Here is a 22,468-nt window from a genome sequence, read left to right as displayed (position 1 = left end):
TTCTTGCGCAGCAGTTAATTTTAATATTTTTTGAGTGGGGAAGTGCTGTATATGTTAGACTTTATGAGCTCATGGTTTCCATGGGTGAAAAGGGCAATATTTATATGCCTAGCAGAGATTAGAATGGCTGGGTAGACTAGAATATCAGTTAGAAAAAAACAACTTAACTGGCTAAATTGAAAGCTGCATTAATCCGTAAAGCAGAAGCGAATGTCAATTGTAGCTCGTCCCTGTACTATTTTAATGGTAGTTGAGATGCAGCAATATTAAATTGGCAAACCGTTTCTTAAATTTTATAATTAAGGCTTCAGAAAATTTATAGAGGGTTTGGTGCACAGTAGTACATGTAAAATTGAATTAGATTTTTTCAGTTGAAAATGCTGTTAACCAGAGGATGTGAATGCAGTATGATTACCCTTTGTGTTTCACTAAATATGTATAATCAAGGGAGTAAATAGGAAGTGATTTGGTTGTTTGGAATTCTGTGCAGGGATCAGAGTAATGCTTGGCTCTCAGTATGTTTATATGTACTTGAATCATTTCTATGTTAACTATTTCAGAAGAATTACTGGACCAGAGCTGGCATGAAAATTAGCCCTGCTGTTTTGTGCCTTGAGTGCATTGTCAACCGAATGACTGTTTGACTGTCATTGCCTTGTAGGTGTGTGTGTGTGATATGTACATTTATCACTTCTCTGTTCTTCCTCTTTCTGGACAGGTTGAAGAATGGAGTTGGGTGACAGGGAAGTTAGTAACACTTTCTCAAGCAATTGGTCAAAAATAACAACTAGTACATTTGGTGCTGTATATCATGTAAATTGCCTCTGAAAGTAAAATGATCAACTTGGTTGTATACCTATCAGGATGTTGACTAGTGATGTTTAAATGGAGTCAATTTCCTCTGCGAATGTGTGCAACTGGATGTGGGCATCAAATGTCATGCACTGCATAAATTGCACTTGAGTTCTCTGCAGAATACATGCCGAAACAACTACTTTTGCAGAATTTATCTGACCTACATAATTTATCCCATGTAACTATTAAGTGATTTATTACCACCTAATCAGCCCATGAATGCACTGAAATTTCTGACTATTGATGTCGCAAGCATTCACATATGTAAAATGAAATAGTTCTGTGAAAAATGATGCAGCTTTAGATGCATTTGAAAATGTTTCATAACACGCTTGTTGAAATGCTTTCTTTGCTGTATATCTTGCAATACTTTTGAAGATAATTGTATTAAGGTGCTTGGGGCAATAGTTGAGGAAAATTAAACTGCATTTGAAAATACTAATCACTTGTTGATATGCTGTTGGGCTTTCCAAGAATATATGCTGGATTCCAGTTGCATTAGTGGTTATCATGTCCCATATGACTTTCAAGCATGCATTTGATGGTTCAGAATGATTTTAACAGATGAGAAGTGTTGTCCCAGTCTCCAACACTCAGATTTACTGTAAGCTTGCAATTTGTTATACCTGCTGTAGTCTAGATTGGGAATGACTGATTTAATATAATGGTCCCCTACTGTATCAATTAACCCAAAAGAGGGCACTTTTTAAATGAACACATTGTTAAATGGTTTTCTTTTTGGTACTAGCATCTTTGAATATGTTCCAGAGACAGCAGACGTTTGATATTTTCATACTGATGTATTGAATGTGTTTAAATGTGAGGGGAAAGGGAGATGGTAGAAGGAAAGGATGACTAACACTATTTAGAAATCTTTAATCATTTCAGTTTGGATCCTGTTGGATTTGTGGTTTCAATGCAGGGTGTGTGGGATACCTGATTTATCTAAATGTAGCTCTTCAACATCGAATATAAACACATTTTTGATTTAACCTGCAAATCTGTGAAGGATTTGATATAAATGGTTGTTTTTATAACATTTGTGATTCTGTAAGAAAATCTAGTCCATGAAGCTCTCATTACCAACTTTTTTTTAATATAGGTTGTCCCTGGATAGTAGGTTAAGTTTGCCCAGAAGTTTATAACTTCCAAAACACACAGAAATCACTTGATGGTAACCTTGTCTTTACAGTATTTTAATGAAGGGCATCAAAAACGGAATTTCTCAAAGTGGAGAATGAGCAGAAACTAGTTTTGCTGCTGGTAGGAGCAAAATTATTTAGAGTTAACAGGTTCTTTCAACCCAATGAGCCCATGGTTCCCAATTACACCACGAACTCGTACGTCTTTGGAACATGGGAGGAAATGAACAGTGGATGTTTTGAGTCAAGACCCTTCATCAGGGACGGGTGTCAGCTGAAACATTGACTGTTTATTCCTTTCCATAGATGTTGCATGACCTGCTGTGTTCGGCCAACATTTTATATGGGTTGCTCTGGATTTCCAGCATATATATAGGATTTTTGAATTTGATATTATGCAAGCTCGGTCATATGTATGGAGGTTCATCACCTGGGATGGCCGGTAATTGGCATGTGATGGGTTTCGGTTGTATTGTAAATGCATTAAGTCAGCAGTCACTGTTAACCTGACACTTCCTTTTAGCAATGTGATATTGTTTAATAAAGTTTCTTCTGTTCTGCAGAATTGTTGCTGCTGCAAAGAATTATATTTGTGATGGAGCTTTACACACAATGGCTGGAACATTTCGTATTGGATTGGCGCGGCTCCTTCGGTCAGAGCACCGTTTGAGTTTCCAAAAAATAAATCCTGCCAGCAGACTAATTTGATTTGCACTGATTGAGATTCTCCTGATTGCCATTTACTTTGGGTCTTAATGATAACAATTCAGCTCCGAGAACAATCAGAAAAATGTAGAAACTAGGGTGAAGTTGTGCTGTGTTTCTGTCATAAGTTTCTTTTGAAAATTTTAAGATGACGTGTTTTGCAAAGTAGTGTTATGTTTCCTTGAGTGGATAAAAGCCTTTTGTAACCATATGTGCTGTTACCTGTTTTGCTTGTAAATTCATAAACAAGCACCAGTTGGATCCTAGTTGGACTGCTGTGACCAGTTCTTGCACTATTGACAATCTGTTAGGACCTTGGTGCAGCTGGGTGAAAGATTTTAGTTGTGTGGGAAGACTAACAGAGTTAAGTGAGCAGGAAAAATTAAAGCTTTAATTAAAGCTTTAATTAAAAATTAAAGCTTCTTAATTAAAGCTTTGAGCAGGGAAAATTAAAGGAACATTTAAATGAGGTGGTAAAAAAAGTTTAAGAACTAAATAAGGAGCAATAAACAGCTAATAAAATAGTTAATAACCAATTTCACCATACTTGCATCTTCTGGTTAAGGAAGCACAGCCATGAGTAAGTAGATGTGGGAGATTCTGAAGAATAACCAAGGTAATGGGATAGTTAATGGTGCCAACACCAGAGTTTCCTATTATTACTTTGTAAAACATGGTATATTTTTGGTTTCTTGATATGCTATCTAACCTAGAAGCCCAAACTTTGATTAAACTGCCTGTAATCAAAAAAGGTTGGTGCGTGGCCAAGTGGTTAAGGCATTTGTCTAGTGATCTGAAGGTCACTAGTTCGAGCCTTGGCTGAGGCAGCGTGTGTGTCCTTGAGCAAGGCACTTAACCACACGTTGCTCTGCGATGACACTGGTGCCAAGCGGTGTGGGTCCTAATGCCTTGGACAACATCGGTGGTGTGGAGAGGGGAGACTTGCAGCATGGGCAACTGCTGGTCTTCCATACAACCTTGCCCAGGCCTGCACACTGGAAACCTTCCAAGAGGCAAATCCATGGACTAACGGATGCCTATTATTAGTCAAGAAAATAATTTGGATTGTCTTGAAGTATTTATTAAGTTATCTGACTGTAAGGTATCCTGAATCTAAAGTTTTGTTGCTTGAGGTGCACGTTTTCTATTCTGATGTGTAGTTGGTGTTGGTCAAGTCATGTGGTCTAAATGATATTAGAGAAATAGTTGATTCTCAGTTGATTGTTTCTGACATAATCTAAATTAGCTCTGTTTATAAATTTTTAAAAATGTACTACAAGAGCTCTAATGGTTGGCTACTTCAGATGCACATTTGATCATGAGATTTTTTTTGTCAGATGTTGCTAGCTATTAGTATCTTTTCAGATCTAATGGTGTCTTGCTGGTAGTATATTCCAGGCCATTGAAGTTTAAAAGGAAGTTGTACAGTAGTGGTACTCAGTGGGGGGATTTTTCTGGGCTGAAGGAAGAGTGGATAGTGTCCTAATAATTCATTGATCCAGTTAGCTGAAATGCTGTTCACTGTGCTTCACAATTCTTTATCAGTGCTCTCTTCAGTATTTTGAAAGCAAGTCATTGCAGTAGACTTTGATTGCTGTTCCACAGAATGATCAAAGAGTGAGCCTGGGTGACGGAAGTGTAAATGGGTTATTAGTTTCTAGATTTCCTGTTGCCTGTCAGTTTAATATTTCAGCATAATAGGGCTCATTGCAAATTATTATAGATCATTGTTTTGTCATCTGAGAAGAGCTGCATGACAGTAAAGATGGTTAACATTATTTTAAGAGAAGTGGCATTGGTCTCTTTGATCCAGTCTGTATAAATATAGGCTTCAAATACTTCTGCAGCAGAAAGTTAACTTTTTTCCAAAACAAACTATGTTTCTATGCAAACACGAGAAAATCTGCAGAAGCTGGAAATTCAAGCAACACACAAAATGCTGGTGGAATGCAGCAGGCCAGGCAGCATCTGCAGGAAGAAGTACAGTCGACGTTTCGGTTCGAGACCCTTCGTCAGGACTATGTTTCTATTTTGCTATGCAGCTCTTGGTTGTTTAACACTTTTGCCCAAGTGGAAACTTGACATTTTTGTTGTTTAGTAATTAGTTCTCTAATGGCTTCATGGGCCACATTGGGTTTGAGGATAACTGCCAACTATTTTCCAGGTTGCAATATGTTAATCATTCTAATTGATAATGTTTCTCTCACAACTTGTTTGTCTCGGCAAAATATTCTATTGTTTCTCCTTAACACTTCCTTAGAATAATGAAGACTGTTGATATAATGGTACAGTATTTTTAGCAGCTACCTTAGGTGTAACTTTTGGCTCATTTAGTAATATGAATATGATGTGATCACAATGGTAAGGGTTAGTAGTGTAAAGCAAACATGGGCAGCTTCACCAAAGGACTAATCCATATTTGACCTACTCTTGTTTGAAGGAGAAAGTTATTTGGGAAGAAGTGGTGATACTTAATGTAAATTAACCAATAGTTCTGCAATGCATCAGTACTTAAGGTGAGAAAATCTGCAAATGCAAGCAATACACAAAAATGCTAGAACTCAGCAGGTCAGGCAGCATCTATGGAAAGAGTAAACAGTTGATGTTTTAGGTGAAGACCCTTCATCGGGACTGGAAAACAATGATGAGAAGTTAGAGCAAGAGGGTGGGGGAGGGGAGGAAGAAATTCAAGATGGTAGATGATCGACAAAACTGAGAGGGGAGGTGAAGTAAAGAGCTGGGAAGCTGATGGGTGAAAGAGAAGGGCTGGAGAAGGGGGCATCGGATCGGCAAGGGTAGAAGACCATGGGAGGCGCACCAGAGGGAGGTGATGGGCAGGAAATAAGATGAGAGGGGGTAATGCTGATTACCAGAGTTATGAAGAAATTGATGTTCATTCTATCAGGTTGGTGGCTACCCAGGTAGAATATAAGGTGTTGCTTCTCCAACCTGAGTGTGGCCTCATCGTGGCAGTAGAGGAAGCCATGGACTGGTATATTGGAATGGGAAGTAGAATTGAAGTGGGCGGCCACTGGGAGATCCCGCTTTTTCTGGCTGGTGATGAGCAAAACCGCCTCCCAATCTACATTGGGTCTCACCGATATACAGGAGGCCTCACTGGGAGCACTGGATACAGTGACCCTAACAGACTCAAGTGAAGCGTCACCTCACCTCGCAGAACTTTTTGGGGCCCTGAACGGTAGTGAGGCAGGAGATGTAGGGGCAGGTGTGGCACTTGTTCCCTTTGCAAGAATAAGTACCAGGAGGGGAGATCGGTGGGGAGGGATGAGTGGACAAGGGAGTAGAGTTACACAGAAAACCTACAGCACAGTACAGGCCCTTCGGCCCACAAAGCTGTGCCGAACATGTCCTTACTTTAGAAATTACCTAGGGTTACCCATAGCCCTCTATTTTCCGAAGCTCCATATACCTATCCAGGAGTCTCTTAAAAGACCCTATTATATTCACCTCCACCACCATCGCCGGCAGCCCATTCCACGCACTTGCCACTCTCTGCGTTTTTTTTTTAAAAAACTTAGCCCTGACATCTCCTTTGTACCTACTTCCAAGCACCTTAAAACTGCGCCCTCTGGTGTCAGCCATTTCAGCCTTGGGGATAAAGCCTCTGACTATCCACACGATCAGTGCCTCTCATTATTTTAAACACAAAATAATCTGCAGATGCTGGGGTCAAAGCAACACTCACAACACACTGGAGGAACTCAGCAGGTTGGGCAGCATCCGTGGAAACGATGAGTCAACGTTTCGAGCCGGAACCCTTTGTCAGGACTATAGAGGGAAGGGGCAGAGGCCCTATAAAGAAGGTGGGAGGAGGGTGGGAAGGAGAAGGCCGGTAGGTTCCAGGTGAAAAACCAGTAAGTGGAAAGAAAAAGGGGTGGAGGAGGGGAAGCAGGGAGGTGATAGGCAGGGAAGGTGAAGAAGGAATAGGGGAAAACACAATGGGTAGTAGAAGGAGGTGGAACCATGAGGGAGGTGATAGGCAGCTGGGGGACGGGGCAGAGTGAAACAGGGATAGAGGAAGGGAGGGGAAGGGAATTACCAGAAGTCATCTCTCATCCTCCGCCGCTCCAAGGAGAAAAGGCCAAGTTCACTCAACTTTTCTCGTAAGGCACGCACCTCAATCCAGGCAACATCCTTGTAAATCTCCTCTGCGCCCTTTCTATAGTTGGGAGTAATCTCTGTGGAAAGTGGGGGAGGGAGAGGGAAAGATGTGCTTCGAAGTGGGATCCCGTTTGAGATGGCGGAAGTTACGGAGAATTATGTGCTGGGTGCGGAGGCTACTGAGCTGGTAGGTGAGGGCAAGAAGAAACCTATCCTTGGTGGTGGGAGGATGGGTTGAGTGAGGGTAGGCGTGTGCGAAATGGAAGAGATGTGGGTGAGGGCAGCTTTGATGAGGAGGAAGGAAAGCTCCTTTCTTTGAAGAAGGAAGGTATCTCATTAGTTCTCGAACGAAAAGCCTCCTCCTGAGAGCAGATGTGGCAAAGACAGTGGAACTGAGAGAGAGGGATGGCATTTTTACAAGTGATAGGGTGGGAGGAGATGTAGCCCAGGTAGCTGTAAGAATCAGTGGGTTTCTTAAATAAATAAATACATTGTTAGATAACTGTCTCCAGAGATCAGGAAAGAAGAGGGAGGTGCCGGAAATGGACCAGGTAAGTTTCAGGGCAGGTGGACGTTGGAGGCAAAGTTGAAGTCGAAGAGCTCCGTGTGGGTGCAGGAAGCAGCCCCAGTGCAGTTGTCGGTAAAGCATAGGAAAACTTGGGGTGATACCAGTGTAGGGTTGGAACATAGCCAACAAAAAGGCGTGCATAGCTGGGACCCATGCAAATGCCCATGGCAACACCCTTGGTTTGAAGGACATGAGAGGAGTCAGAGGCTGGAGGAAGTGGGAGTAATTTAAGGTGGTTGAGTTTGGCTGATGTGGAATAAAGTTTGAAGTTTTTTACTTTGATTGTTGTGAACCTTTTTATACAGAAGTCAGGTGAGTATATTCAATTGCAGAATTAACAATGTATTTGTAAAGTTCAAAGTGTTCAATTATTTTAAACATTTGACATCTGTAGTACTGTTGGTTATGCAGTCTTCTGAAAAAGCACAGCACTAAGGTACATTATGGATATTGTTTACTACTTTTTATTCCTGGAAGTCCTCCTAGTCTCACCAAAAGCTTCAAAAACTGGGATTATTCACTGCCACACACACAAAAGTTGCTGGTGAACGCAGCCGGCCAGGCAGCATCTCTAGGAAGAGGTGCAGTCGACGTTTCAGGCTGAGACCCTTCGTCAGGACTTCTGCAGAATTCCTGTTGTTTGCGTTTTGTATTCACTGCCAGCTTGGTTCCAAGTTAGAGCAAACTAATGGGTCACAAAATGTCCATCAAGCCATTGAAATGCCAGACTAGTTTATCAAATGTCGATGGTGAAGCTCATTCCATGAATAAAGCAGTCCTCCTCTGCTCTCTCCCAACTGTCCCCATCAGTTTGTCCTTTAAACAGGCCGTGTCCTAACTATTGTGTCTCACTCAGCATCAGAACATCTTATGCTGTGCTAACTGAGCAACATTCAGGGGTTCCAGTTCAGATTAAATCCTGGCCAGTGTTCTGGTTAGCAATGATTGCAGCCATAGAGCAGCATAGAGAAAGAGGGGAGTGGTGGAAAAACAACCCCAAAGGGAGCTGCCTTTTCACACAATCTTTCCAGCAGGCCATGTTGGAAATACAGACCTGGTATTTCATGGCAACATCACTAATCGAAGCACTTGCAAAACTGCTCGATTACATCAATACCTGCCTGATACATCCTGAGCATTTAGCCTCTGTGAGTACTGGTGACTGCTCGACTGACCATTGCCTAACCTGCTCTATTGCTTCCAATCGCCCTGCCATAGAACGGAAGCTTAAATGAAAGTGTTGTTGCAAGAAAATCATTTTCCAAACTCTTAGTCCCTCGCTAAGTTGCATGTTCTGAGAGTGCCTCATCGATGACCTGTCAGTTCCCAAACTCTGAGAGCTGCGGTGTCTATGGTTGGAAATGCGTATAGTATCCTTCACTGTAGGCATGCAGTATCTATTGCACATAATGTCAATTATTCTGTGATGTTGCAAATTCCTTGCTCCTGGTGGCAATAAAATTCTTACTACCTATTAGAAGGAAAACCACATTGTTGTAAATCTGCTTGGTGAGAGAAATTGGGTGGTATGTCTATTGTCAGATTTGTGCCAAATGCAAAAGGTTAAGTGAGCAGCTGCTTTTTATTGTTGTGAAATGCAGAGATGGGGTGGAGGGCACGATGCGAGCCGATAGAGGTGGAGTGTGGAGATCTTGCTGGCTGCTCACTGCGCAGAGCGTACTATCTTCTTGGAATTATGGGAACTGCAAAGAAAAGAGCCATCAGCACCATCACAGGGGCTGCTGAGCAAGCCACCAGATGGATGAAGAGGTGTAACCCGTGAACCAATGCTACTGGGACACAAGCCAGAGCTGATCAACCCCTGGGCACGAGGGTCTGATGTTGAAAGACCCGAAACACCCACTGACCTCCGGTTACATTGCTGTGTCCCAGCACATCCTAGGATGTATCTCAGCATCCCAAATTATCATTATGAACTATATAAATTGTGATGTTGCTGTTTTTTTTTAATGCTACTGCAGTTTAAAGGCAGAATTGAGGCTGTCCTGTGTTCTGAACACCTGTGGATACCCATATGTGCAAATGAGCTCCTGTGATGCGATTAAATTTAAATGTCCAACACTTGAATACTTTGGACTTTTATTTGCAAAGATTAAGCTGTTTTATTATAATGCTTCCATGCAAACCCTAGAACATAATTAGACAGTAGACAAGCTCTCTTTAAGGTGGATTTTGTAAATACATCCAATAATCAGAACCATCTGGGTGAAAAATGAGGGACTGTACCATCATGCTTAACCAAGTGACAACTTGATGTTCTTAATCAGCGACATTCTGTCCAAGATTTTAATCACACTCAGTCTTCTCTCCAAGAATCAAGTACAGAACAGATTCTGGCTCCTTTAGAAAACTGGAAGATACTGATTAACCGCAATCCAAACAACACCAATGAGCACATTGCTACACTGAATTACTCATCACGCAATCTCCCCTCTAGCCTTTTCCAGCTTTGTTACTTGGCATGCAGTAGAATTTCAAACGTGGTCAATTTTTCTATTGGGCAAGTGAGAGAAATGAAAGACTATTGTTCAGCACATAGGAGGAGAAAAAGGCCATGTGTGTTTTTGATGCCGTTCCTTCAAATACTAGGGAGATATGGTTTGCCATATTGAGTGATTTTTTTTCTTTTTCTTTTTCTTTTCAGTATTTTTTGAGTTGTGGACAGAATCAACTTTAGGATGTCTGCAAAACATTGTTATCTGGGGTAGCCTATATAATGGAAATGTCCAGTGCATTAGAAGGCTGAATGTAATATGAGTAAATGCTTGGCATTCCTTTGTGAACATGATCATACTGAACCCTGCTGTTGGTAACTAATTTGTTCAAGTTCCCATTCACTTATTGCCCTGGGCCTGCTGACATATAATTGGCTCCTGGTTAAGCAGGTCGGAAGTTTTCAAATTGTTCCTTGATTTTCTGTCCTCTTGGCTTTGCCTCTCTGGATAGACAGATGTAGCTTGACATTATTACATATGTGTATTACTTGCATTTACGTACCTTTGCTTTTCCCTAATGGTGATAATTTCAGCTCTATTAGCCAGTCATGCTCTTACTGCTACCATCGGAAAAGAGGTATGGGAGCCTTGGGTCCCATGCCATCAGGTTCAGGAACAGCTATTACCTATCGACCATCAGGCTCCTGAACCAGTGTGGATAACTTCACTCACCACAACACTGAATCATCACTGAACACACTTGAATTCACTGTCTAGGACTCTATAACGTGTTCTCAGTATCATTTTATTTATTATTTGTTTTTCTATGTATTTGCACAATTGGCTGCTTGTCAGTCTTTGTGTAGTTTCAATGGTTCCATTAAATATCAGAATGTATACAATATACAACCTGAAATTCTTACTGTCTGCAGACATCCTCAAAACAGAATAACCATTGTGTGAGAGAGAGGGGAGGTAGGGAATGATCATCGAAGTGCAGAGGCCTCCAACTGTCGCTGTGCTGATGTTGCGGCTCCTAGTTTTTTCATTGATTCTATGTATTTCTACTGCTGTGCATGCCTGCTGGAAAGTAAATCTCGGGGTTGTATATAGTGGCATGTATGTACTTTAATAAATTTACTTCAAACCTTTGAACTTTGAACATGGAATTTGCTTAATTAAACTTCTCCACATAACAACTCTTAAGGTTGACTTTAAAATTTAGGTAATTTTATTAAAGCTTGCTATCTGACCACAGAAGAAAATGAGTATTTATTACACAAATTATTACAGTCTTTACTGCATTGAAGACTTTTGAACTACTCTGATATCAGCAAGTTTGATTCTCTGCTACCGTCTCAAAATGTTGGAGGACTTGGCTTTGAAATGGAAATAACATTTTAAAACTCTTTTGGATCTTGATAGCATAAAATATACTTTTTGATCCTCTATGCGCTCCTCAAAGCTAAAAGGGACAAACTTGAGTCTGTCACGGTGAACGTTAGTTATACATCTTGGTCTCAGGTAAGTTTTAGCTAATTCATAAATTTTTAGTAAGGAAGCTGGAGCAGCTTTATCATTAATGGTAAGGATATTAGGTAATGAATTGAGTAATGAGATGAGCACCTTTATGCTTGAGAAATTCAGCAGGTCAGGCAACATCTATGGAAAGGAATACAAAGTCAATGTTGAGGTGCTACACTGCAATGGGCTAATTTGTTAAATGATCTTTGCCTAGCCTGAACCGCCTCTTGTTCATTCAAGTTGGAGCCTGGTGTGAACATTTGCCCTCTCATCTGCCATGCAGAGAACGTGGTGTGAATCTGTGGTCTCTCAACTGAGAGTTTCCCATGCCTTGGTGTGAGTGACAGGTGTCAGGGAGGACAAAACAGGTAATGTGGTTCCTTGCTTCTGAGGTGCAGGGCTCACATTCTTGTAGCATATTAGCCTGAATGCAAGAGTGTTCAGACCCAGAATTAAGATTCCTTAAACAAATAAGCACGTTGCTGAGTAGCTCTAAGCGATATACTAATGCATCGCCTTGGAGGGGATGGAGGATGGAAGTTGCCTTCCTCTATTTAGCTGCATAGTTCTCCGGGCTCTCCAGAGCTCTTCGAGATCAAGAGAGCTGTACTGCAGAATAGAGACATGGAGCTGATCTTCCCAGCACCAGCAATGATGTGTACTCACTCTGCCAGCCAGAATGCGACCCTGACTTTGACGTCTTGGCACTAAGTTGCCATGTTGCCTACCCCAGGCTCCCAGTGGGAGCTGTCACCAAGATGAGTTGTTCTTTGCTAAGAGGATGACTGTGGGAGCAATGGATCTGTGCTAGGATGCTGACAAATGGCACTATCAGTATGCATGTGTAATACTATATAACCCCTTTTGTGTTCAATTATTCAGACTTGAAGTATGGAAGTCCAGATCCATATTGCATCCATTCACTCCAGGTGTCTAAGGGAAAGAGCCATTTACTGCACTTTCACTAATGTGCCACAAAAATGTGGTGCAAAATGACATGTGGATAGCTACCAAAGTTGCTGATGAACGCAGCAGGCCAGGCAGCATCTCTAGGAAGAGGTACAGTCGACGTTTTGGGCTGAGACTCTTCGTCAGGACTAACTGAAAGAAGAGCTAGTAAGAGATTTGAAAGTAGGAGGGGGAAGGGGAGATCCGAAATGATGGGAGAAGACAGGAGGGATGGAGCCAACAGCTGGACAGGTGATTGGCAAAAGGGATGTGAGATGATCATAGGTTTTTCCCCCTCCCCCTTTTTCTTTCTCCCTGGGCCTCCTGTCCCATGATCCTCTCGTATCCCTTTTGCCAATCAACTGTCCAGCTCTTGGCTCCATCCCTCCCCCTCCTGTCTTCTCCTATCATTTTGGATCTCCCCCTCCCACTTCCAAATCTCTTACCAGCTCTTCTTTCAGTTAGTCCTGAAGAAGGGTCTCGGCCCAAAACGTCGACTGTACCTCTTCCTAGAGATGCTGCCTGGCCTGCTGCGTTCACCAGCAACTTTAATGTGTGTTGCTTGAATTTCCAGCGTCTGCAGATTTCCTCGTGTTTATATAGATAGCTATTTTTATTTGTGAAGGGTGTTACTGACAGTTTGATGTTAGTGATAGAAAAATAATGGAATCGCTTTAGCAGAAACTGAAACAATAGCATTTATTGGGTGTTGTCTTGAATACCCTTAATATTTTTGAAGTGGTGATGCAGTAGAAGCATCTAGGTTAAGTGGTTTTCAGTAGAATATCTTGTATAAAGGCCTGGGAATGTAGATGCATGTAACAAATAGGATGGATTGTCAGGTGGAATGAATACTGTTGGCAGGAGTAGAGGATAGCTATTCAGGAGAAGAAATTGGGTAGTGACATTTCACAAGGATCTTTGTTGAAACCAATGTTATTAATGATTAACACTTGATTCTAAAATAACACTCTGAATTTTGCTGATGATAACCAAATCTTGGTGGCAAGATGGTTGATACTAAGAAGTTCAATGTAAAGGACATAAATACACATACAGAATGAGTAGATGGTTGGAGAGGTCTGAGTACTTTTTGATAGGGAGAATGAGGCCATGATTGTTGGAGATGTGTGAGTATAAAAAACAAATAAATAAATAAATAATTTGTGCCACTATTGCAACACTGGAGTTTATTTCTAGATATTAAGGTTGCCTCTAGCAATTGAGCTGTAGGAGGGAGATTGTGTTGAGCATGCTCAGTGGATGAGCACTAAACCATTGACACTTCACTGAAGTAGAGGGGGTGGGTCTTGCACTTAACATCCGCAAGACAAAACTCCTATAAAGTTGGCTCTGCTGCGTGCACAGTCCTCTTCCAAAGAACCACTAGATTATTTATATAATTTGCTGCCCTTACGAAGTGTCATGTACCTTTCAATATTTGGGCACTAATCTTTCCTCCTGCAGCCAAGCCTCTGTAATGGCCATCAGATCATTTCTTTCAAGTTATTTGTTTTGAATGCCATGTGTTGTCCACTATCAATTTCTTTTTGTGACCTTTGTAACATCTAGATAACTACTGATTTGTACTCTTTGTAATACACTGTTTCATTTCCTTTGACTCTCGTCTTGTCTTTTGCCCTTTGACCACATCTTAGCAACTTTTGGGCCCTTGCAAATTCCCTCCCGCATGCCCCTACAGATGTTCAGTTTAAAAGTCCCTTTAGTTATAAAGCTTATGAGAATACCAGTTCCAATAATGTTTGCAGCACACAAGGTGCTGGAGGAATTCAGCAAACTGAGCAGCATCTATGGAGGGGAAATAAGGACCTCAGTCAAAAACATCAACTGTTTATTCCCCTCCACAGATGCTGCCTGACTTGCATCTTGTGTGCATTGTTCAAGATTTCCAGCATGTGCAGAATCTCTTGTTTCCAATACTGTTTGTCTTGTCCCAACACCACAGCTTCCACTTCCTCTGAAGCTCCTTTCAGAGACCCATGAGCCAAATGCTACTTCCTCCACATTAGTCTTTGAACCATGCATTCACTTCTGTAATCTGAGGTTCTGCTTAACTTGATGCCTAACTTCTTGCATTGACTATGAAGAATCCATTTCCTTGTCCTTGCAATAATATTGGTACTTGCATGTACCATGATTTCTTGATTCTACAATACTATATAAAACTGCCATCCTGAGGGGAGCCACCTCTCAGTAAAGCCTGAAAAAGATAAAAGGTGGATCTAGTTTTTGAGTCATTTCAAGTTGATGTATCCTAACAAACACACCTTTCCACTAATTCTGTTATCTGTTGGTTCTTTTCCATTATTGATTGATGTATGACTACTTCTACAAATGCTGAATACCATTTATATTTACATTGTTTTTATTTTCCATTGTAGCCTGAATAATTCCAAAGGAAGTAATATTAAAGAAAGTAATGCTAACTTTAGAAGTCCTAAAGCTTAACCAGTTTATTATAGTTAACTTTCACAGGAGTTTGGTTCTGATGCTTTTGTGATCCAAAGGTTCTTCAGAAGTCAAGAATGAGGCATAAAACATAATGTTTATGATAGTTTAAGTGTCGCAAAAGCGGAAAATGAATGAGAGCTGAAGGAACAAATAAAAGACCAAAGGAAAAAAGCAGACGTGGTCGTTTCTTACTCAGACAAGAGATAACATTTCAGTGACAGCAACCTATAAAGTAGCCAGATTCAAGTAGTGTTGCATCTGCTACTGAAAAAAAGTTTCTAGAAAAATGTAGGAGTGCTTGTAGCATAATTCATTGGAAAGTTCACTGTAACAATTGCATGTATATGGGTAATTGTATAAAAATTGAGGAAAGCATCGGAAAGTTAAACCAAAGGAAAATAACAATTCTACACCTCAGTCCAACAGCAGGTATGTTCCAGTGTACATAAGACTTGCATGAATTTGTCTTTTGGTAATAATCAAATTTGCAGAATTTTAACAGGAGGACTAAGTGTGGTCACTTGTGTAGGGCAAGTGGATTTTCACTGTGCTATTTCACAGCAAGTTGAAATTTCAACTGATGATGCAGCTGTGCCTGAGAGTATAAGGAATATATGATCACACGAGAACTTGATTTTGTGATGCAATATGCAAATAGGCAGATATTAACTTCGATTTCCTGCTCTGGGCTCAGCTGCAGCCAACTCCATAGTGAAAAAGGATTAAAGAGCATGAGAGAGACTGAACCAGTGAAATCCAATGTGATTTATGGAGCAGGTATTAGTAATGTTTTTGGATTGGAAAAATGATTAACTGGACGGAGTTTAAAATCAATATATTCCTCAGCCTGAGGATGCTCTTGGAGAAGGGCAAAATTCTTTGTGAAAGCTGAAAGTGAAACAGAACTGGTGTGTGCATGTCATGATGGTTGCATTGATACAAGCCTACTGCAGATTTGAATTATGTGAAAAGAAGTGGCAAGTCTGCTAGTGCTGTTGAACCAACCAAGGAAAGGAAATGTTGAGTGTTGGTTGAAATCATCTGTGGGGAGGGGGAGGACTTAATTGCTTGATCAAGTGTTTGTCTGTGGTCAGGTGCATTATTTTGGAAAATAATGCTCACAGTGTAAAGGTGAGAAATCAGTGTATGAATTTAAAAGAACAAAGGATCATCAATGACGCCAAGGTACTGAGTTAAATTTGCAAATATGTTGGGGGATAAAGTACATCCTTGGTTTGTATGTGGTGTCTAAGACTTCGAAGAAGTGGTCATGTTAAGGTTGCTGAGCTGACACACTGTTGAGCTTGGGGAGGAAGTCAACACTTGATACAACTGCAGTACCTTGTTGTGCAATGCCTTGAAGATGGATCTCCACCCCACAAGTTTCAGGACGTTCAGCTGGATCAAATGTCAAGTTTGATGTCATTAGCACAGGTGCAATAAGAAATTTGCAGCATCACAGGTACATAACATTAGAGACATGATTTACAAGAAAAATGTGAATTAAACTTAATTATACACAGAACACAACTAGAACATAAAGTCCATTGTAGTGCAAGGTGGTCATAGTGTTACCATACTGAGGTAGTGATCATCCGTTCTGGTCTGTTATGCTGATATGCCATATACAGTGGGAGAACTTGGACAACTTCATAAATGGGGATTAAGCCACTTCCAGTATCTTCAACCTGGAGCAGCAGGGTAGTGTAGTGCTTTGCTCAACACTTTACAGGCAAAGGGGCTCAATTCCCAGCACTGTCTATGAGGAGTTTGTACATTCTTCCTGTGACAGTGGTGCTCCAGTTTCTCCCACAGTCTGAAGATATACTGGTTGGTAGGTTAATTATTCACTGTAAATTGTCTGATAATTAGGCAACGGTTGATTCTGGGGATTATTGGGTGGTGCATCTTGAAGGGTTTATTCTGATTTGTACCTCAATCAATTAAAAAAAAATCAATCAACTTATGGACTGACACCGTCCTTAACCCATCCCTGTGATAAAGTAGGTGCTATCTTACCACCACCAGCACTCTTTCATACAAGCAAACCAGCACTAAGAATTAAGGTAACTAAGCTTTAAATTTGTGTATTTTTTATGCAGAATGCAATATTATTCATGTATTACATACAGTATAATTAGATTAGCCCCTGCTCTAATCAAGTGTCTAGTAAAATTATAGATGTGCATCTGGTTCAAGTGAATTGTAACTTGTGGTCAAATTTACCTTGCAGAACAGTTTCCAGAATGAAACTCCGCGAGTTCGGTCTTTTTTGGTAAACAGATCTGAACACTGTTCCTCCCCCAGTAACATTGCTGAAGTGTACACTGAACTGATACATTGTTGCCAAAGCAGTAAGTTGCCTGGTTATGGTGAATGGAACATTTCAATCTGAAATGTTAAAAAGATAAATATATATAGAACAAAACGAATTTGCCTCAAGGTTGTGCTTACCATTAAAACATTTATCTAGTGATAGTGAAATACTTGATTTCATTTTCATTGTGTTAAGAGTATTGTATTATAAAAAAAAGTTGAAGCCACCAATCTAATTGAATTGTGTGTTGTGCTATGCAGCCATTGTGTGTATGATTATCAATTTAAAAGCTAACATTTCCACTTTTAAATGTGTCCCTTGACATGTTTATCTTCATGTTATCATTAACACATCCCACACTTTCATTAGTCGAGTGACTGACCATTAACTTCCAAAGAAAGTGCACTCGTTTAAATCAAAATTTACTGTTTTGAAATTCACTATTTTGTATCAGCTGGCGAATTAATTTTTAACATCCTGCATTACAAGAGATTAGCTTTGTCACATGTACATCAAAACATAGTAAAATGCGTCATTTTGTGGCAATGACCGAAGCAATCCGTGGGGGTTGTTCACAAGCTTCTGTGCCGATGTGGCATGCCAAAACCCACTAACCCTAACCTTTACTGCTGTGGAATGTGGGAGGTTATTGGATCACTGAGAGGAAACCCAGTGATTACTGGGAGAATGTACAAACGCCTTGTAGACGCCAGTGGAAATGAAGCTGGGTCGCTGGTGCTAGCACTTAATGAGCATGCTACCCCTCATTTCGATGTTTCAATGTACTTTGCTAAGTAAAGCTAATCTGATCAAAATTGATGTGGATGCTCTGCGGGAAATATGACAGTGGGGTGTGGGGAGGAGTGATCTCAGTATAATTAGATCAGAGGATGTAAGCCAAGATTTTCGAGAACATAGAACAATACACCATGGTACAGGCCACTTGGTCAGCAATGTTGTGCCCATCCTTTGATCTTAGAATGGGTTATTCTAGCCCTTCCCTCCCACATAGTCCTCTATTTTGTTCATCTATGTGCCTGTATAGGTCTCTTAAATGTTCCACAGGCAGCATGTTCTACCCACCCACTACCCTGTGTAAAACACAAAACCTACCTCTGACATCTTCATACTTTAAAGATATTAGAGTTACATCCCCTCATGTTAGCCATTTCAATCCTGGGAAAGTGTCTGGCTGTCCTCTTATCAAGTTGCCTCTCATCCTTCACTCCAAAGAGAAAACCTCAGCTCTCTCAACCTATTCTCAGCAAGCTAGAGTTTCACTTGGGAAAATAAATCTCAAGGGTGGCAGAGAATGCAATGAAGGGAATTATCTGAGAGTATTTTGGTAATTAGTTCATTGCAACATGTACTGAGATGCATTGAAAAGCATTTTGTAGCATGGAATCTAGGAAGATCATTCTATATACAAATGCATTGAGGTAGTAGTTTGTCATGTCTGACAATGATAGGAGACCTGTGTGGGAGAGGTTTTAAAGTGGAAAAGTTGTTGCGCTGGGGCAGTTCCACTCTCAACCTCAGAAGTCTGGTTCCAGTGGTACAAGCAAGCATCTCAAACTGAGGTCTTGGTTGCACTGAACGATCATGACATCTTCTGTGCCTTGTCATGCCCTTTGCTCCCCATGGAGTGGTGCAGTACTCCCTTCCTAGCCATTGGATCTCACTGTTGACCTCATCTGCCCAGTCCACCAGAGCTGGTTTTGCATGCTAGGATGGGCATGTTCCTATCTCACCAGGATATGAGACCCGCTGGCTACCCTCACTTGCTTTAGCCTGCTTGTTGAAACAGTGTACTGGGGTGTGGCTGCGGTCAAATGCAAACAGCTACTTGGAGCCATAGGTGAATGCAGAATGTCCAGTGGGGACCAAAGGTGAGTGATCTGCCCCAGAATGCACAGGACGGGGGTGAGTGATCTGCCCCAGAATGCACAGGACGGGGGTGAGTGATCTGCCCCAGAATGCACAGGACAGGGGTGAGTGATCTGCCCCAGAATGCACAGGACGGGGGTGAGTGATCTGCCCCAGAATGCACAGGACAGGGGTGAGTGATCTGCCCCAGAATGCACAGGATGAGCCCCTTCACCAGAGGTGCTGCCCTTCCCTGGACACCCCATACACCAGTGCCAAACAAATGCAGTATGTAGTGTTACAAAGAAAATTGGTTAGGATTTGATTATATGGATGTAAAAGAGTCCAGAACTGGAACGGCAAGTGAGAAGAAATCCTCAATAAAATTCGTGTAAGTTTGATGGTAAGAATGTGGAAGTCTCTGTTATTGTAGCAAATAACCTAGATGCAGGTTAAGGCGGTTAAGCACACAAGAAAGGTAGAATATATTTGATGAGGTTATATGAAAGGTGGGAAGCACAGAATGTAGAGCATAAACCTATTTTGGATTTGTGGGCTGACTGGCTTGTTTCTTTGCTACTGTACAGCAAACTCTCATATCAAGAATGCTCCTCTTCAGTAATCTTAGACTGGCAGATTTTACTGATTTGAATGTCCTTTCCATTATTACCCCAATTTGAAACTGAGGACTTTTTCAACTGCTGCCCAGTATTATAATTTTTAACCCGAAGTTTAAATGGAGAATATGAACTGGGCCTCAGTGAGTGAAGAGGGAGTGTAGCCTTATGCCAATCGTCAAATGGTAGGATATTAAAGTTGCAATTTTAAGTGCTGGTTTTTCCAACAATGAAGCCACAAATTTAAGAGTTTAAAAAGTGTATTAAGATGCTTAATCCAGGTGCACGACATGCCAGCATACAGTGAACGTGCAAACATAAACAAAGCAGCACATAAAATGCTGGTGGCCCTCAGTAGGTCGGGCAGCATCTACAGAGAGGAATGGACACTTGTTTTGGGGACAAATGGTTACCCCTGCTAGGGTTTGTCCCTTTTCTCAGGTCTACAGTTCCTTAAAATCAAACAGCTTAGTGCTCCTTTCCTGCAGTAATCCCATCTCTTGAGGCTTTCTGTTGGTAATGGTTGACCATGTATATTGTATCCTAGCTGTCTACATGATATGCAAGCCAGGGTAGAGTGATATGGAGAGCAAGCTGTTGTCCATGCAGCAGCCCCCACCCCTGCCCCCTATGCAGCTGATGAATCCATAGGAACAGCGGAGACTGCATGCACTTTCGCGCCAGTGGCGTTGCAGGATTTGTCAGTCAGCATTGGACTCAACGTGGGCCTGCCGTAGGGACACCAGCTCTGGAATTTTCCTCCGGATTTACTCCTGAAGCCTTCCCCCACGAGCGGGTATGGGATCAAAGATTTTCTTTTAGATGAGCTGCCAACCAAGACTGCCCAAAGTGACTAGTTTTAAGGTGCCTGTAATGCACCTTTGCGTGTCAGTAGAAATAGTTCTGCCAGGTGTAGTAGCTCAGCCATACATGAAGGCCAGGAGGTGGACTTGGTTGTCAGAGGCTATTTGAGACGCACCACGAGGAGTATTAATAAGTAGTGGGAGCTTATCCTTAGTACTTCCCCTGGCTGTGACAACCTTAAGGAACTCGTATTTTTTTTTCTTGATATTGCAAAATTTATTGATTAGTGTCTCAAATGTGCTCTGAGCTGCTGTAGTGTGCTCAGAATTCCAGAAGTACACTTCCCTTTTCCTCATTTTGTTTCTAAATGGCTAACCCTGTTCTTTGAGACTGATCTCTGGTCCGGTACTCTAAACAAGTTTTATGTCGTTCGGCACTTGCCAAACATTCACTAGAACGTGAGAGAGAGAAAGAGCTGAATGATAGTTTAAATTTAGATTGCTGAAGTCAGCTATATTCATGTTTTGGCTCGTTGTCTGAACATGAGTTTACTGTAATTTTTGGTTTCAACTCCTGTGATGTTTTTTCTCCCCCCCCCCTCATTCTTCTCGGAAGCCTCCTCCGGATCTTCACTATCATCTGTGTCGTTCCAGTTTAGCTTCTCCACACAACTGGTTTTATTCACTGTTTTGGCTTTGAGAATGTGGTTATTTCTCCCATGTCATCCTTTTTGGCCTATTGGTCATCATCGTAGCTCATGGAAAAGTGGTAAAACAGCACTAATGCTTCCATGTACATTGGAACTACTATTCATGTAATTCCTTTTGTCCAGCTTCAAGCTTCCATCCATTGTTGCTGTCTATACTATGTTTGTAAAAGCAACCTGGTGATACTTGTCGTCTTTGTGTTTATCAGAGATGGCGTGGTTTGGATGAGAGAAAACCAGTTTCTTAGCCTTTCATATCACTGTTCATGTTGAACAAACATAGCTGCTGGGTTAGCTGATGAGATTAATGGGAAGGACTTCTTTAAAAAGCCATTTGCAAATAAATGAGAATTACATTTATTATCACTGACGTGAAGTTTTTGGGGCAGCAGTGCAATGTATAAAATATACTAAAAATTGCAATAATGTACATAATACAAGTAGTGTAAAAATAGTGAGATTGGGTTCATTGTCTGTTCAGAAATCTGGTGGAGGGGAAGAAGCTGTTCCTAAAAGATTGAGTGTGTCTCTTGAGACTCTTGTACTTCCTCCCTGATGGTAGGAAGGAGAAGAGGGCATGACCTAGCTGGTGGATGTCCTTCATGATGGATGATGTCTTTTTGAGGCACTGCCTTGTGAACGTCCTCTGCTGGGCAGGGTAGTGCCAGTGATAGGGCTGGCTGAGTTCTACAATCGTCTGCAGCCTTTGCATTGGCATCTTCATACCAGACAGTGATACCCCACCAAACATATCTTTACGGCTCCCAAACAACAGGAATTCTGCAGATGCTGGAAATTCAAGCAACACACATCAAAGTTGCTGGTGAACGCCTCCCACCCCACTTTCTGTAAGAATCACTCCTTCTGTGATTCCCTTGTCTTTTTGTCTCTCACCACTTACCTGTACCTACCATTCACTTCCTCCTTCGCCTCCATTCAAGGCCCCAAACAGTCTTTCCAGGTGAGGCAATACTTCATTTGCAAATCTGCTGGGGTCATGTATTGTCTGATACTTCCAATGCCTCCTGTATATTGGTGAGACCTATTGTAAGTCAGGAAACCATTTTGAGCACCTCCGCTCCATCTGCAAAAAGCAGAACTTCCCAGTGGCCAAACATTTTAATTTCAATTTCCATTCCCATTCTGACTTGTCGGTCCATGGCTGCCTCTTGAGCCAAAATGAGGCCACTCTCGGTGGAGAGGCAACACTTTATATTCTGTCCAGGTAGCCTCCAACCTGATGGCATGAATATTGATTTCCTCTTCCAGTTTTAAAAAAAAATCTCACTCCCCTCTTCTATTCCCCTTTTCAAACCAACCTGTCACCTCCCCCCCTTTCCCTTTCTCCAATGATCCACCCTCCTCT

General features: G+C 41.4%; 1 protein-coding gene across 3 annotated transcripts in view; it reads left to right on the top strand.

Annotated features, from left to right (window-relative positions):
• The window catches only part of csk (C-terminal Src kinase), a 138,290-nt gene that overhangs the window by 17,887 nt on the left and 97,935 nt on the right, over positions 1–22,468 (top strand). Inside the window, exon 1 of one of the 3 annotated variants that reach the window (XM_063070487.1) lies at positions 15,547–15,569. The exons of the other annotated variants lie outside the window; for them this stretch is intronic. The gene's annotated coding sequence lies outside the window, so the exon portion shown is untranslated. Of the gene's footprint in view, positions 1–15,546; positions 15,570–22,468 lie in introns of those variants that run through there. 3 annotated transcript variants of the gene reach the window in all.

Source organism: Mobula hypostoma, chromosome 18, assembly GCF_963921235.1.
Source record: "Mobula hypostoma chromosome 18, sMobHyp1.1, whole genome shotgun sequence".
Lineage (NCBI taxonomy): Eukaryota > Metazoa > Chordata > Chondrichthyes > Myliobatiformes > Myliobatidae > Mobula > Mobula hypostoma.
The sequence above is the reverse complement of the archived record's forward strand: the minus strand, read 5'-3'. Positions and strand labels throughout refer to the sequence as shown.